Source organism: Leptonychotes weddellii, chromosome X, assembly GCF_054177405.1.
Source record: "Leptonychotes weddellii isolate Sample4059 chromosome X, ASM5417740v2, whole genome shotgun sequence".
NCBI lineage: Eukaryota > Metazoa > Chordata > Mammalia > Carnivora > Phocidae > Leptonychotes > Leptonychotes weddellii.
The window spans coordinates 71128911-71142756 of NC_138385.1; the positions used below are offsets into that span (position 1 = coordinate 71128911).

Sequence of the window (13846 nt, forward strand, 5' to 3'; positions counted from 1 at the left end):
ATATCCAGGCCCTCCTTAGAGGCTGTCCAGCCTACTATTCACTTCTGATTCTCTCCCAAGTGAAGTAGCCCCATTCCTTCTAGGTCCTTCCTCTTACAACTAAAAAACAAACAAACAAACAAAAACCCTGGAAATAACACACAAACAAGCATAGGAAGACTCTGGAAGGTAGAAAGAAGAAGGGGGACTGCTTAGGGACGGCAGGATTGAGGAACAACATGGGAGTGAGTTTCCTTTGCTTTCTCATTGCCTCCCATTATATCCTGGACCAGGGGCTGCAGAAGCCTCCCGGCCGCTGCCAACAGGCACAGACCGAAAAAAAGCTCCAAGAAAAGCCTGTTTCCCTTAGCCAAAGGAACAGGAAAAGGGTCGCCTTACAGAACAGCCAATCTTTTTTGGTAATACCCACTCTGCTCCAGCCAATCACATCACAGTCCCCCAGCGCTCTTCCAGTGGGGCCAAGCAAGAAGCTGATCTTCCACTTGATTCCGATCCCTGGCCCAATGGAAGCCAACCATCCCTGCTTGGTGGTATCCGGGGGCTGAGCGGATCACACTATGTAGGACATTTTCCGTAACCGTAAGGACTTGGATTTTGACTCTGAGAACCCAGTGGAGGGTTTTGAGCAGGGAAGGACACGATCTGACTTAGATTTAACAGGATCCGGCTGGTGTGTTGAAAATGGACAGAAGGAGGGGGGAGAGGCAGACGCAAGCTGTATTTTCTTTGTGGAACCGCAAGACAACTGGACGAAGTTGCCAGGGCACCTTTTATAGGGTTACTTTTGTGGTTAAGACAGCTGAGACTCAGGTAAGAGGCATGTTCAAGGTCACAACCAGCATGGCCCAGAGCGGCGTCTAACACCCGGATCTTCAAGTTTCCGTGAAAGGAGTCACTAAATGTACAGAACGTCAAGAAGATTTTAAAAGAGCTCCTGTTAAAATGCTGCTAAGTGTTTGTGAAAATTGCATCAAACAGGGATAATGGGGGAGAGCAGAGAAAGAAAAGACCTGGAAGAAGGATGCTAAAAATAGGTCTGCATTGTCTCCCTTCCACCGTTAGATGGCGAGTTTCTATTTGTTACCGAGGAAATGGTGCCCCGGTTTCCCTGGCATTTGACAGAGCGATAGAATTAAGGACTGAAACTAATGAATGAGGGGGTCAAGGCTTTGAAAAAAGCAAAAATCCAATTGATCCAGGACATGTGTGGGGCGGTGGGAGAGGAGGATCGGGGCTCTGAGATCGGGGGCGGGGGGTAGAATGAACACAAAAAAATTGACAATCACAGCTGACAGCACAAATTAGAGCATTGATTTTCAAACGGCAGGTCGTAAAAGAGAGTAGTTCCTAAAATCAATTCAGTGAGGGGGCAACTAGCAGTCTTTTAATTAAAAAGAACAGAATAAAATAGAAAAATACGTTGTACACGGTAAGATCAGAATTTGTGAAACTTGTCCCGTTTTATAAAAATAAATATGTATGTGTTGAGCTGTAATGCAAAATGCGTTTACAATTTTTTTTTTTTTTTTTTTTTTTTTTTTTACCATGGGTATGGTCAAAAAAAGTTCGAAAGACCCTAGACCCGGATGAAATGGAAACGAACAGAAGGATTGTACCCACTTGAATCACATATGATTTTGTAGAGGGATTTCTCTGGGTTATGAACTTTCTTTCCCCCGCCCCAGTCTCAGGGCCCATTGTGGGCTGAATTGTATGCCCCCCAAATTTATATACGGAAGCCCTAATCCCCAGTACCTCAGCACGTGACTGTCTTTGAAGGAGATGATTTAGTTAAAATGAGGCTGTTAGGATGGGCCCAATTTCAATCTGATTAGTGTCCCAGGAAAATTTGAACACAAAAGAAACATGAAGGATGTGCACGGACAGAGGAAAGACCACGTGAGGACATAGGGAAGAGAAGGTGGCCGTCTGCAAGACAAGGGATAGAGGCCTCAGGAGAAACCAGACCTATAGACACCTTGATCTTGGACTTCTAGCCTCCAAATCTGTGAGAAAATAAATCTCTGTTGTCAAGCAACCCAGTTTGTGGCATTGGGTTATGGCAGCCCTAGCAACCTAATACAGGGCTAGCGTCTGGTACGCATTTCTGGGACCTGGGACAAGGAAGGACCTGGGCCAACTGAATGTCCTGCTGCTTTCTAAATGAGAGTTCCTGGATTCAGTTCAGTTCTTCACAGAGGAGAGCGCATAAGCTCTTATGCCAAACGTACCTGCATTCTTATAACCACTCCATCATTTTAATAGACATGATTTTGGCTTAGTTAAACTCACCGAGATTAAATTTCCTCATTTACAAAGTTGGACTAATCATACCTTTCCTGCAATGTTGATGTAAAGATTAAATGAGTCAATTATCTAGAATTCCTAGCAGTCAATAAATCCTTGTCATTTTTTCCTGTTGTCACTGGAGTTGATGTTTATTAGAGTTATGTATTCATTTTGTGCTTGTTGCAATTTCGGTCTTTCCTTCGAAGGTACACTGTCTGCTGGGAACATCTGCTGAAATGGTTGAAGGGTAGAGTGGGAATAAAAGAAGCTGAAAAGACCAAAATGATCTGATCCAGTGTAGAAAGGGTTGGCAGTGGGGGTGGTGGGGAAGAGGGGTGCTTGTCTGACATCCACTTCAGTTCATTAAGAGGTTAATTAGTAAATGGATCCGAGATCTAAATAATGATAAAAAACATGAAATCATACAAATAATGGAGGAACACATGAATAAAGTTCTTTTTTAAAATTTTGAGATCATTGTGGATTCATATGCAGTTGTAAGAAATAATACAGAGAGATCCTGTGTACCCTTTACCTAGTTTCCCCTGCTGATAACATCTTGCAAAACTATAGCACAAATAGGCAAATTCATAGAGACAAAAAGTAGAACAGAGGTTACCAGGGGCTTGGGGGAGAAGGGGAATGGGGATTAATTACTCACGTTACAGAGTTTTTGTTTTGAGCGACGAAAAAGCTTTGGAAATAGTGGTGATGGCTACACCGCACTGTGAATATGTTTAATGCCACTGAATTGCACCCTTAAAGCTATGTATATTTTATCACAATAATATGGGACACCTGGGTGGCTCAGTCGGTGAAGTGTCTGCCTTCGGCTCAGGTCATGGTCCCAGGGTCCTGGGATCGAGCCCCGCGTTGGGCTCCCTGCTCAGCTGGGAGCCTGCTTCTCCCTCTCCCTCTGCCTGCCGCTCCCCCTGCTTGTGCTCTTGCTCTCTCTCTCTCTGTGTCAAATAAATGAATAAAATCTTTAAAAAATAATAATAATAATTAAAAAAAACACCTATAATGAAGTGAATGTTTGGGTGTCCCTCTCCAGTTCATATGTTGAAGCCCTACCCTCCGGTGTGATAGTATTTGGAGGTGGGGCCTCTGCAAGTTAATTAGTTTTAGATGAGGTCATGAGAGTAGGGGCCCCATGATGGGATTAATGTCCTTAGAAGAAGAGGAAGAGACACCAGAGCTCTGTCTCTTGGCCGTGTGAGGAGATGGCAAGATGGCAGCCATCTGCAAACCAGGAAGAGGGCCCTTACAAGGAACTGAATCTGTGGCACCTTGATCTTGGACTTCCAGCCTCCAGAACTGTGAGAAATAAATGTTGGTTGCTTAAGCCACCAAGTCTATGGTGTTTTGTTATGGAGGCCTCCATATCCACCAATAGGACAATATCACAACCAGGATACTGATACAGTCAAGATGCAGAACAGTTAATCACCCACAGGGATCCTTCCTGTTGCCTTTGCAGCCACACCCTCCTCCCTTATCGCTGAGTTATGGCAACCACTAATCTGCTCGCCATTTCTATACTTTTGTGCCGTCAGGGATGCGGTATAGATAGAATCATATAGCAAGTGACCTTTTGAGATGGGATTTTTTTTTTTTCTCAGCCTAATTCCTTTGAGATCCACCCAAATTGTTGCTGTATCAATAGTTCATTCCTTCTTATTGCTAAGTGATATTTTATTGGTATGGATGTACCACGGTTTGTTGAACCACTCACCCAGTGAAGGACGTTTGAGTTATTTCCAGCTTTAGGCTATCATTAAGAAAATGTATATGAACATTTGTGTACAGGTGTTGGTGGGAACGTAAGTGTTCATTTCTTGCAGATAGATGCAGAATAGTACAGTTGCTGAGTTGTACCGTAAGCTATGTTTAGTCTTCTGGAAAAGGGCTGTGCTCTTTATCAGAGTGGCTGTGCCCTGGGGCCCCTGGGTGGCTCAGTCGTTACGTGTCTGCTTTCAGCTCAGATCATGGTCCCAGGGTCCTGGGATCGAGCCCCGCATCGGGCTCCCTGCTCGGCGGGAAGCCTGCTTCTCCCTCTCCCACTCCCCCTGCTTGTGTTCCCTCTCTCGCTGTGTCTCTCTCTGTCAAATAAATGAATAAAATCTTAAAAAAAAAAGAAAAAAAGAGTGGCTGCGCCATTTTCCATTCCCACCAGCGATGTCCGAGTGATCCGGTTTCTTCACATCTTTGAAAGCACTAAGCATTTTCACTATTTTTTTTTTTTTTATTTATAGCCATTCTGACAAGTGTGTACTGATACCTCATTGTGGTTTAAATCTGTATTTTCTTGATGGCTAATGATGTCGAACATATCTCTATGTGTTTATTTGCCATTCATATATCCTCTTTGATGAAATGTCTGTTCAGGGCTTTTGCGTGTTTTCTCATGTATTGTTTGTTTTCTTTACTGTTGGGTTTTGAGAGTTCTTCTTTTTTTTTTAGAGTGGGCTCCACACTTGGAGCCCAACGAGGGGCTTGAATTCACAATCCTGAGATCAAGACCTGAGTTGAGATCAAGAGTCGGATGCTTTACCGACTGAGCCACCCAGGCGCCCCAAGAGTTCTTTGTAATTCTGGATACTGATCCTTTGTCAAGTATGTAGTTTGCAAAGATTTTTCTCTCATCTGTTGCTTGTCTTTTTTACTTTCTTAAGAGGGCCTTTCACAGAACAATAGTTTTAAACTTTGATGAAGTATGATTTATCAGTTTCCGTTTTAGAGATCATGCTTTTGAGCCCAGTCCTAGTCATGATGTTTGCCTCGTCCTAGATCGTGATGATTTTCTCCTATCATTTTTATAAAAAGTTTTACAATTGTACATTTATCTTTATGTCTGTGACCCATTTTTAGCTATTTTTTTGCATAAGGTATGAGGTTTAGGTAAAGGTGGTTTTTCCCTACTTCTAGACGTTCAGTTGCCCCACCGGTGTCTGTTGTAAAGGCTATTCTTCCTCCACTGAACTGTGTTTCACCTTTGTCAAAAAGCAATTGAGCAGGGCGCCTGGGTGGCTCAGTTGGTTAAGCAACTGCCTTCAGCTCAGGTCGTGATCCTGGAGTCCCAGGATCGAGTCCCACATCGGGCTCCCCGCTCAGTGGGGAGTCTGCTTCTCCCTCTGACCCTCTCCCCTCTCATGCTCTCTCTCAAATAAATAAATAAAATCTTAAAAAAAAAAAAGCAATTGAGCATATTTATGTGGGTCTATTTTTGGCTTCTCTCTTCTGTTCCATTCACTGATGTGTCCGTTCCGCCACCAATATCACGTTGTCTTGACTACTGTAGCTATGTAGTAGGGCTTAATATTGGGAAAAGTGATCCCTACCAGTTTATTCTACTTTTTCGATGCTGTTTTAGCTATTCTAGGGCCTGTACCTTTCCAAATAGATTTTAGAATAAGCTTGTCTTGCCTACGAAAAACCTTGTTGGTATTTTGGTTGGGATTGCAATAAGCCTATAGATTAATTTGGGGGGGGGGAATGGCATCTTTATACTATGTTGAGTATTCCAATCAATGAACACTGTATGTTTCTCCATTAATTTGGCTTTGTTTCTTTCTTCAGCATGTAATTTTCAGCATACAGATCTTATACATGCTTTCTTAAGTGTATACTTAAGAATTTCATTTTCTTTGGAGAGACTATAAATGGTATTGTAGTTGGAATATTGCTTCTACATGTTTGTTAGTATTCAGAAATACAATTAATTTTGTGTGTTGATCTTGTATCCTACAACCTTGCTGAGCTCACTTCTTATTTCTAAGAGTGTTTTTGTAGGTTCTTTAGGATTTTCTAGCCTCATGATCATGTCACCTGCAAATAGGTAGTTTCATTTCTTTTCTTTAATTAAAAAAAGGTTTTTTTTAAGGATTTTATTTATCCATTTGACAGAGAGAGACACAGTGAGAGAGGGAATACAAGCAGGGGGAGTGGGAGAGGGAGAAGCAGGCTTCCCGCGGAGTAAGGAGCCCGATGCGGGGCTCGATCCCAGGACCCTGGGATCATGACCTGAGCCGAACGCAGACGCTTAACGACTGAGCCACCCAGGTGCCTCTAGGTAGTTTCATTTCTTCCTGTGCAATCCATATGCCTTTTATTTCTTCTTACTACAGTGTTTAGAACTTCCAGCACTATGTTGAGTAAGAGTGTTAAGAATGCACGTTATTGCCTGTTCCCAATCTGAGGACGAAAGCATTCAGTGTTTCACCATTAAAGTAAGATGTCAGCTGTAGGGTTGTGTTTTTTTTAAGATTTCATTTTTAGGTAATCTCTATACCCCACATGGGGCTCGAACTCACAACCCTGAGATCAAGAGTCGTGCACTGACTGAGCCAGCCAGGCGCCCCGGCTGTAGTTTTTTATAGATGTTTCTTAACAAGTTGAGATGGTTCCCCTTCATCCCTGTTTTGCTGAACGTTTTTATCATGACTGGGTATCGGATTTTGTCAAAAGCCTTTTCTGTGTCAGTTGATAAGCTCATACCATTTGCCTTCTTTAGCTTGGTAGATTACAATGGTTTATTTTCGAATATTCGACCAGCCTCTCATGCTTGCAGTAAATCCCACAAGGTTATGCTGTATAATTCCTTTTATACATTGCTGGATTAGATTTGCTAATATTTTACAGAGGTGTTTTGTGTTACTAAAGTTCACAAGAGATATTCTGTAGTTTTTCTTTTTTTGTACTGTTTCTGTTCGGTTTTGGTATCTGGGTCATACTAGTATCATAAAATGGGTCGGAAAGTGTTCCTGTCTATGCTATGTTCTGGAACCGATTGTGTGAAATTGGTGTTAATTCTTCTTTAAACGTTTGGTAGAATTCTCAGTGAGACCATTCAGGAGCTTTTTAATTACAAGTTCATTTTTTTTTCAGTGGTTATAGAACTATTCAGGTTGCTTATTATTTCTTTATGATGGTTGAATATGGTGGCTTGTGGATTTGGAGGGAGGCCGATGCGGGACTCGATCCCGGGACTCTGGGATCATGACCTGAGCCGAAGGCAGTCGCTTAACCAACTGAGCCACCCAGGCGCCCCTGGAGGAATCGGTTCACTTCTAAGTGTTCAAATTTATGAGCATACAGTTATTCGTAGTATTCCTTTATTACCCTTTTAATGCCTTCAGGATCTGTAGAGATAACCTATGTTTTATTTCTTATATCGGTGATTTGTGTCTTCTAGTTTTTTTTATCTTTGTCAGTCTTGCTAGAGTTTATCAGTTTCATTGATTTCTTAAAAATAACTTTCTTTTGTGTCATCGATTTTTCTGTATTGTTGTCCTGTTCCTCATTTCATGGGTCTCTATTTGGTTCTCTCATATAACTTCTATTTCTTTGCTGAGATTTTCTATATTTTTTCATTTGTTTGGAGAGAATTTATAACTGCCTATTGAAACATTTTTATGATGATCGCTTTAAAATCCTTGTCAGATAATTTCTTCATCTGATTTGTCTTCATTCTGTTGATTATCTCTTCTCATTCATGTTGTGATTTTCTTGGCTCCTGCTATGATGACTTTTGGTTATATCCTGAATGTTTTGGATATTATATTTGTAGACTCTGGATCTTATTAATTCTTTTTTTTTTTTTTAATAGGCAGTCCCTGGTTGAGGTGTAGGAGGAGGGCTGAGTGGGTATATAGTTTCAGCTTCTGGTCTCCAATGATCCTACTATGGCAAATGTAAGCACTGATTCTCATTGCCTCATTATAGATATATGGGATGGAAGTTCAGCTCTGTCCTTGGCTCCATTAGCACGTTTCCAGTGAAAATGAGGCACTGATTCATGACACCTCTCTGCCTCCTAGTGTGGATGTAAAGTCAGCTCCTCACCAGCCCCCACCGACATTGGTGAGAAGGAAGGCCAAGGGTTGACTCAATGCTTTTTTGCTACAGGGTAGGGGCAGTACTCAGCTTTGAGCTGGGCCCCTCACACACAAAGGGAGAGAAAGAGGAAAGTGGAGGGCCACCAAACGCTACCTCTCGCCACCATCTTTTGTCCTGTTGATGCCTGCTGAGGATTGAGGTTCATTTCCCAACAGGGCCCCCGAATACGTGGGTAGAGGGGAAGCCAAGTTTGGATTAACCCACCTCATTAATGGTGGGAGGTGCTGGAGGCCACCTCTCCACTGGGCCCAGCTGATGGGGGCGCGGGTGGTTAGCGGGGAAGGGGAGTGCCTACTTGCCCTGTTTCATCCCACCTTGTTCAGTCTTGTAACTGGGTTGGCATGGAGGAGATTCAGCTTCCTACTGGGCCCTGCTGACTCCAGAGGCAGGGGAATAGTGGATAGTGAAACACCGACTAGACCCTACTGGCACCCCCTTGTTCAGTGTGGTTGATGCCAGATAGGGGTGGATACTTAGCTCCCCACTGTTGGGGTTCTGCTAACACTTGGCATGAGGGGAGATTAGAGTACTGAGCATCAGTACCACTGCAGGGGAATCCAAGCACCACCTGCATCTGCCAGTGGGGGCTGGAAGATCCCACGGGGCAGGGGAGGGTGTGCAGTTTTTCTGTTGGTTGGTTGGGGTAGTGGTGATAATACCCAAAACTTTTCTGTTGTTATGTCATCCTTTTCCTGGTACTTTGGCTAGGGATATCAAGCTTTTCTTGGGGCTTGTTTTTTCGTCTGTGTCTGTTGGCAGTTCTGGGTTGGAGGTTTCTGCAGGGCCTTGTCTGGGATATATAAGGGAGGCAATAAAGAAACGCAGAGAGTTCCCTTGTTGCTGTCAAGTTTGCCATCCCTAGGAAGTCAGTTTTCTTCTTTCCATCTTTCAGAGTCTTCTGATGCTTGTTTGTTGTGTTATGTCCAGGGTTTCTTAGTTGTAAGAGGAAGGCCGTAGGAGGAATGGAGCAGTCCCTCTTGGCCAGAACCAAAAGTTCCTTGTATTTCCTTTTAACCTGGGAGTAGAGAAAGCTTTTCGAACTATGACTCAACATTTAAAATCAATAAATAGAAGATTAATAAATTTTGTTTACATTAAAGACACATAAACATAATCAAATGTAAAAGGACAAATCTGGAGAATATATTTGACATCTATATGACTGACAAAAGACTAATAGTCTCTGACTCAATAAAGAGATCTTAACAATTAAGAAGGAAAAGACTAAAATTTTCATAGAAAAAATTGGCAAATGGCAGGGTTCACAGAGAAATGCAAATGACATTCGGAAAGATGTTTACTTTCACTCACAATAATAGAAATGCCAATTAAAGCTACACTGTTACCATTTTACCCAAATCACATTGGCCCAAGTCCCAAAGTTTGACAAAAACACAGTGTCGACAGGCCTGTGGAGAAATGAGCATTCTCATGCGTTGTCGGTGGGAGCGTAACAGGGTATAATTCCCAAGGAGGGAAATCTGGCAGTATCTATCAAAATTACATTTACCCCTTGACCTAGCAATCCCACATCTGGGAATTTACCCTGTAAGTATGCCTGTGTAATTATGAAATAATAAATGCACAAAGTTATTTATTGTGGCATTTTAACACGCAGTGTTATATTTGTTTCAGGTGTGCAACATAGTGATTCGACAATTCTGTACATTACTCAGTGCTCATCACGATAAGTGTAGTCACCGTCTGTCACCATACATTATTGCAGTGGTGTTCTTGACTATATTCCCTATACTGTGCTTTTCATCTCTGTGGCATTCTTTTTAATAGGGAGGACTGGAACTATCTGAAATGTCCACCAGTAAGGGATCTGTTGGATAAATGAAGGTTTAACCTCATAATGAAATATTATATGGGCATATAAAAAGAATGAGAGGATTTCTATGTACAGAGGCTATTTATATTTATAAAAAAATGTGCAGAGCATGTATATAGCGTTTTATCTTTTGTATATGAAAAGGAGGAAATAAGAATATGTATATGAATTTGCTTTATTTTTTTTTTTCAAAAAATACTGGAGGGGCTCCTGGGTGACTCAGTCGGTTGAGCGACTGACTCTAAATCTCGGCTCAGGTCTCCATCTCAGGGTCGTGAGTTCGAGCCCCGCATTGGGCTCCATGCTGAGCATGGAGCCTACTTCATTAAAAAAAAAATACTGAAAGAAAAACCAGAAACTGATAGAAATGGTGACCTATTGAGGGCTTACAGAGCGGCTGAGGAGGAGAGAAGGGGAATTGGAGAGAGATTTCTCTGAGTATGCCTTTTTACATAGAATTCACTTTTGAAATATATAAATGTTTAGCAGCCAAAGCGTACAGTGAAATGAAAAAGAAGACAAAGCAAAGCCTAAAATTGGAAACAAAGAAAGAACTTAATGGCATATAAGAGGTGGCAGAATCACGGAGAGACAAGAATTATTTCAAATGACTTATTAACATAGTATTTAAACTGTACTGAAGTAAAAAAGAACTGAAAAGAAATCTTAAACATTACTTGGTAGTTTTATTGTTAGTAGCAACCTTGGTATTGAAAATTTGAAACTTATGTAGGTGTATGTATGTATTATAGGTAGAGCAAATAACTAATTATGTTAATTATGTTTGGAACCAAAATTTCCAGTGTAATAGAAAATATGTGCGTGTATAAAATAAATGTTTGGGAAATCCTATGATGTTAAATTTGAATGAAAAATATCAACACAATCTCCTGATTAATATATATGTATATCTAGATCATATATATCAATAGGATCTCATGATTAATATATAAAAGTATATAATATATTGTAAATATAAATATATATTATGCATATATATGGTTTTTCCCAAAACCAGCGACATAATTTTTGGCCCAGTGCAAAATGAAAATACAGGACCTCTTGTTCAAAAAAGCAGGGATAGGGCCTCCTGGGTGGCTCAGTCGGTTAAGCATCTGCCTTCAGCTCGGGACATGATCCCAGGGTCCTGGGATTGAGCCCTGCATTGGGCTCCCTGCTCAGCAGGGACCTTCTTCTCCCTCTGCCTCTCCTCCCACTGGTGGTCTCTCTCTGTCTCTCTCAAATAAATAAACAAAATCCTTAAAAAAGCAGGACTAAAGTGCCATTAAAGTACTAAAATATAAAGTTTTTTTCCTTTCTTCTATGGTCTCTTACTCAACTTGTCATGGTGTTTTTTATTTGCTATTTTATGTTGTTCTAAGTAAAGAAACATTAAAATCTTAAATTATTAGCATGGATTTTACCCTTCATCTTTATATTGTGCAATGTCAGTTTTAAAAGCAAATGTAAGAGCATTTAGTTCCCATGTGGAATAACTGAAATTTCACAATTTTTATTTTGTGACTTGTCCTGGAGACTGCCTTGAGCTGGCCAGAAGAGACTAACACAAACCAGATTCTGGAAGTGAGAAGGAAGAAGAAAGGGTCTCCCTAGGCCCAGGATGCTCCCTTTGCACTGGATACTCATGGCAAGTGGAGTTGCTCACAGGCCCTCCACATGGGGCATGTGGGTCCTCTAACCTGATGGTTGCTGGGTTTCTCCTCCTGCCAGCCTCTAGACTAAGGCTGGGGGTTAGGGAAGCCAAGCCAGGCTTCTCCTCTTCCTCTGGGGCCTTCTGCCCCCAACCCAACAGCTAATGGGAGACCTCCAAGTATATTGCAACCTTGGTGCTCGGAAACATTAGTGACGGGGATTGGTAGTGGGTGAGAGGTTACCCTTGCCCTTGAATGTGATGTGGCGTTGCCAGCCTGGGGTGAAAATGCCACCACTGGGCCTTGTCTCGAGATATTGTGGGGTAAACATACTCAACCCTGATCTTTCTTGAGCTCACATCTGGGCTTTCACTGGGGACAAAGGACAACAATGGGAAGGGTTGGAGATGGAGAGGCTAGGCAGGGCCCAGAGCACCAGCACATGGGGGAACAGCCCCCAAGAACATGTCTCGGGGACCCATGCATGAGCCTAGGCATCAAGTCCTTGGTGCGTGCTCCATTATCACTGGGCTCCACTTACCAAACACAAATGTTTGTGGTAAAATTGCAAAGAATTTCAAGACGGTAATTACAGAGCGTTAAACCCCAAACACAAGGCTCTTCTGAGCATGAGTGTCTTTGTGACTGTACCCTTCTATTCTGTAGTGCTGTTCACTGCCCTGGCCTAGAAGCAATAAGCTTATATTGAAACCAGATCTTGATTTCTAAATACCATTCTCTAATGAAAGGAAACAGTGCTTCTTGGAGAAATGGTCTATTCTTGGCTTGGTCCAGGCAAAGTATAAGGTGAGGCTGGGGCTTCTTATGTCAGAAATCAAGAAAGCACTGAAAGACCAATGGGGTTGTGTCAAAGGAACCCAGGAGCCAGCTTTTTTTTTTTTTTAATTTTAAAGATTTTATTTATTTGTTAGAGAGAGAGAGAGCACACAAGCAGGGGGAGCGGCAGGCAGAGGGAGAAGCAGGCTCCCCGCTGAGCAAGGAGCCTGATGCAGGGCTGGATGCAGGGCTCAGTGTGGGGCTGGGTCCCTGGGATCATGACCCGAGCTGAAGGCAGCCACTTAACCAACTGAGCCACCCAGGCGCCCCCACAGGAGCCAGCTTAAAGGGGTTCTCACTGGTCAAATGTGAGACAATGGAGCATAAAGAAGAAGAATGACTGTACTTGCTTATAATGATTGACTGAATTAAAACCATGAGTCCATCATGATACTCAAATGAGAGAGAAAACTCATTAGCGATTTGTGATGGTTATTCTACCAACACTTTGTTCTGAAAATTGGTAACTAAAGGAAAGAGGTAAGCATTTACCCTGACTTTGTAGGAAAGACTTTAGTTCATCTCTATTTGATTCTTTATAGGTGAATGCCAGCTACCAATTGCAAATGAATTTTTACAGTAGCATCATTTTGCTGCCTTGCAAGAATATAATCCACTCAGGCAAGATCATCAAGGAATGCTACAACAACTAGGTGACAGATTGATGGAAGCAGCATACTTGTGTGGTGGTGCCGGGGCACCTCCCCCTCAATTTACTTTCTAATTGCAAAGGGAAAAAATGCAGCTTGGGAGTCATGACCTTAACCCAGTGATCACGCTTAACATCAGTTTCCAGTGAGACAGCCTGACACTACGTGATGCGATATGAAGCGCACGACATCACTTTGCGTCATATTCTTGCTAAAGAATGTTCAACCTGAAATCTAATCTCTAGGTCTAGCATCCGGTTTAGTGGGTATATGTGTTTGCCAGGGCTGCCATAACAAAGCGCCACGCACCGAGTGGCTAAAACAACAGAAATGTATTGTCTCACAGTTCTGGCATGTGAGATGAAAGTGTCAGCAGGCTTGGCTCCTTCTCAGGGTTGTGAGGGAGAATCTGTTCCAGACCTCTCTCCTAGCTTCTGGTGGTCTACTGGCAAACTTTCATGCTCTGATGTGCAGAAACATCACCCTTCACTGCCTTCATGTTCATATGGCATTCTCCCTGTGTGCATGACTGTCTTTGCATTTCCCCTTTTATGAGGAAATTTCCAGTCATTTGGATTAGGGACCCACCCTACTCCAGTATGACCTCATCTTAACTCATTACACTTGACCCTTGAACAACACAGGTTTGAACTGTGTGGGTCCACTTATACATGGATTTTTTTTTT

At 42.3% G+C, this 13846-nt stretch overlaps 1 long non-coding RNA gene across 1 annotated transcript in view; it reads left to right on the plus strand.

Moving 5' to 3' along the window:
- Nucleotides 1-13846, plus strand: part of LOC145717967 (uncharacterized) — a 32749-nt gene that overhangs the window by 17158 nt on the left and 1745 nt on the right. Inside the window, exon 2 of the long non-coding RNA XR_014141493.1 lies at nt 4753-4905. This is a non-coding gene — a long non-coding RNA (uncharacterized LOC145717967). The remainder of the gene's footprint in view (nt 1-4752; nt 4906-13846) is intronic.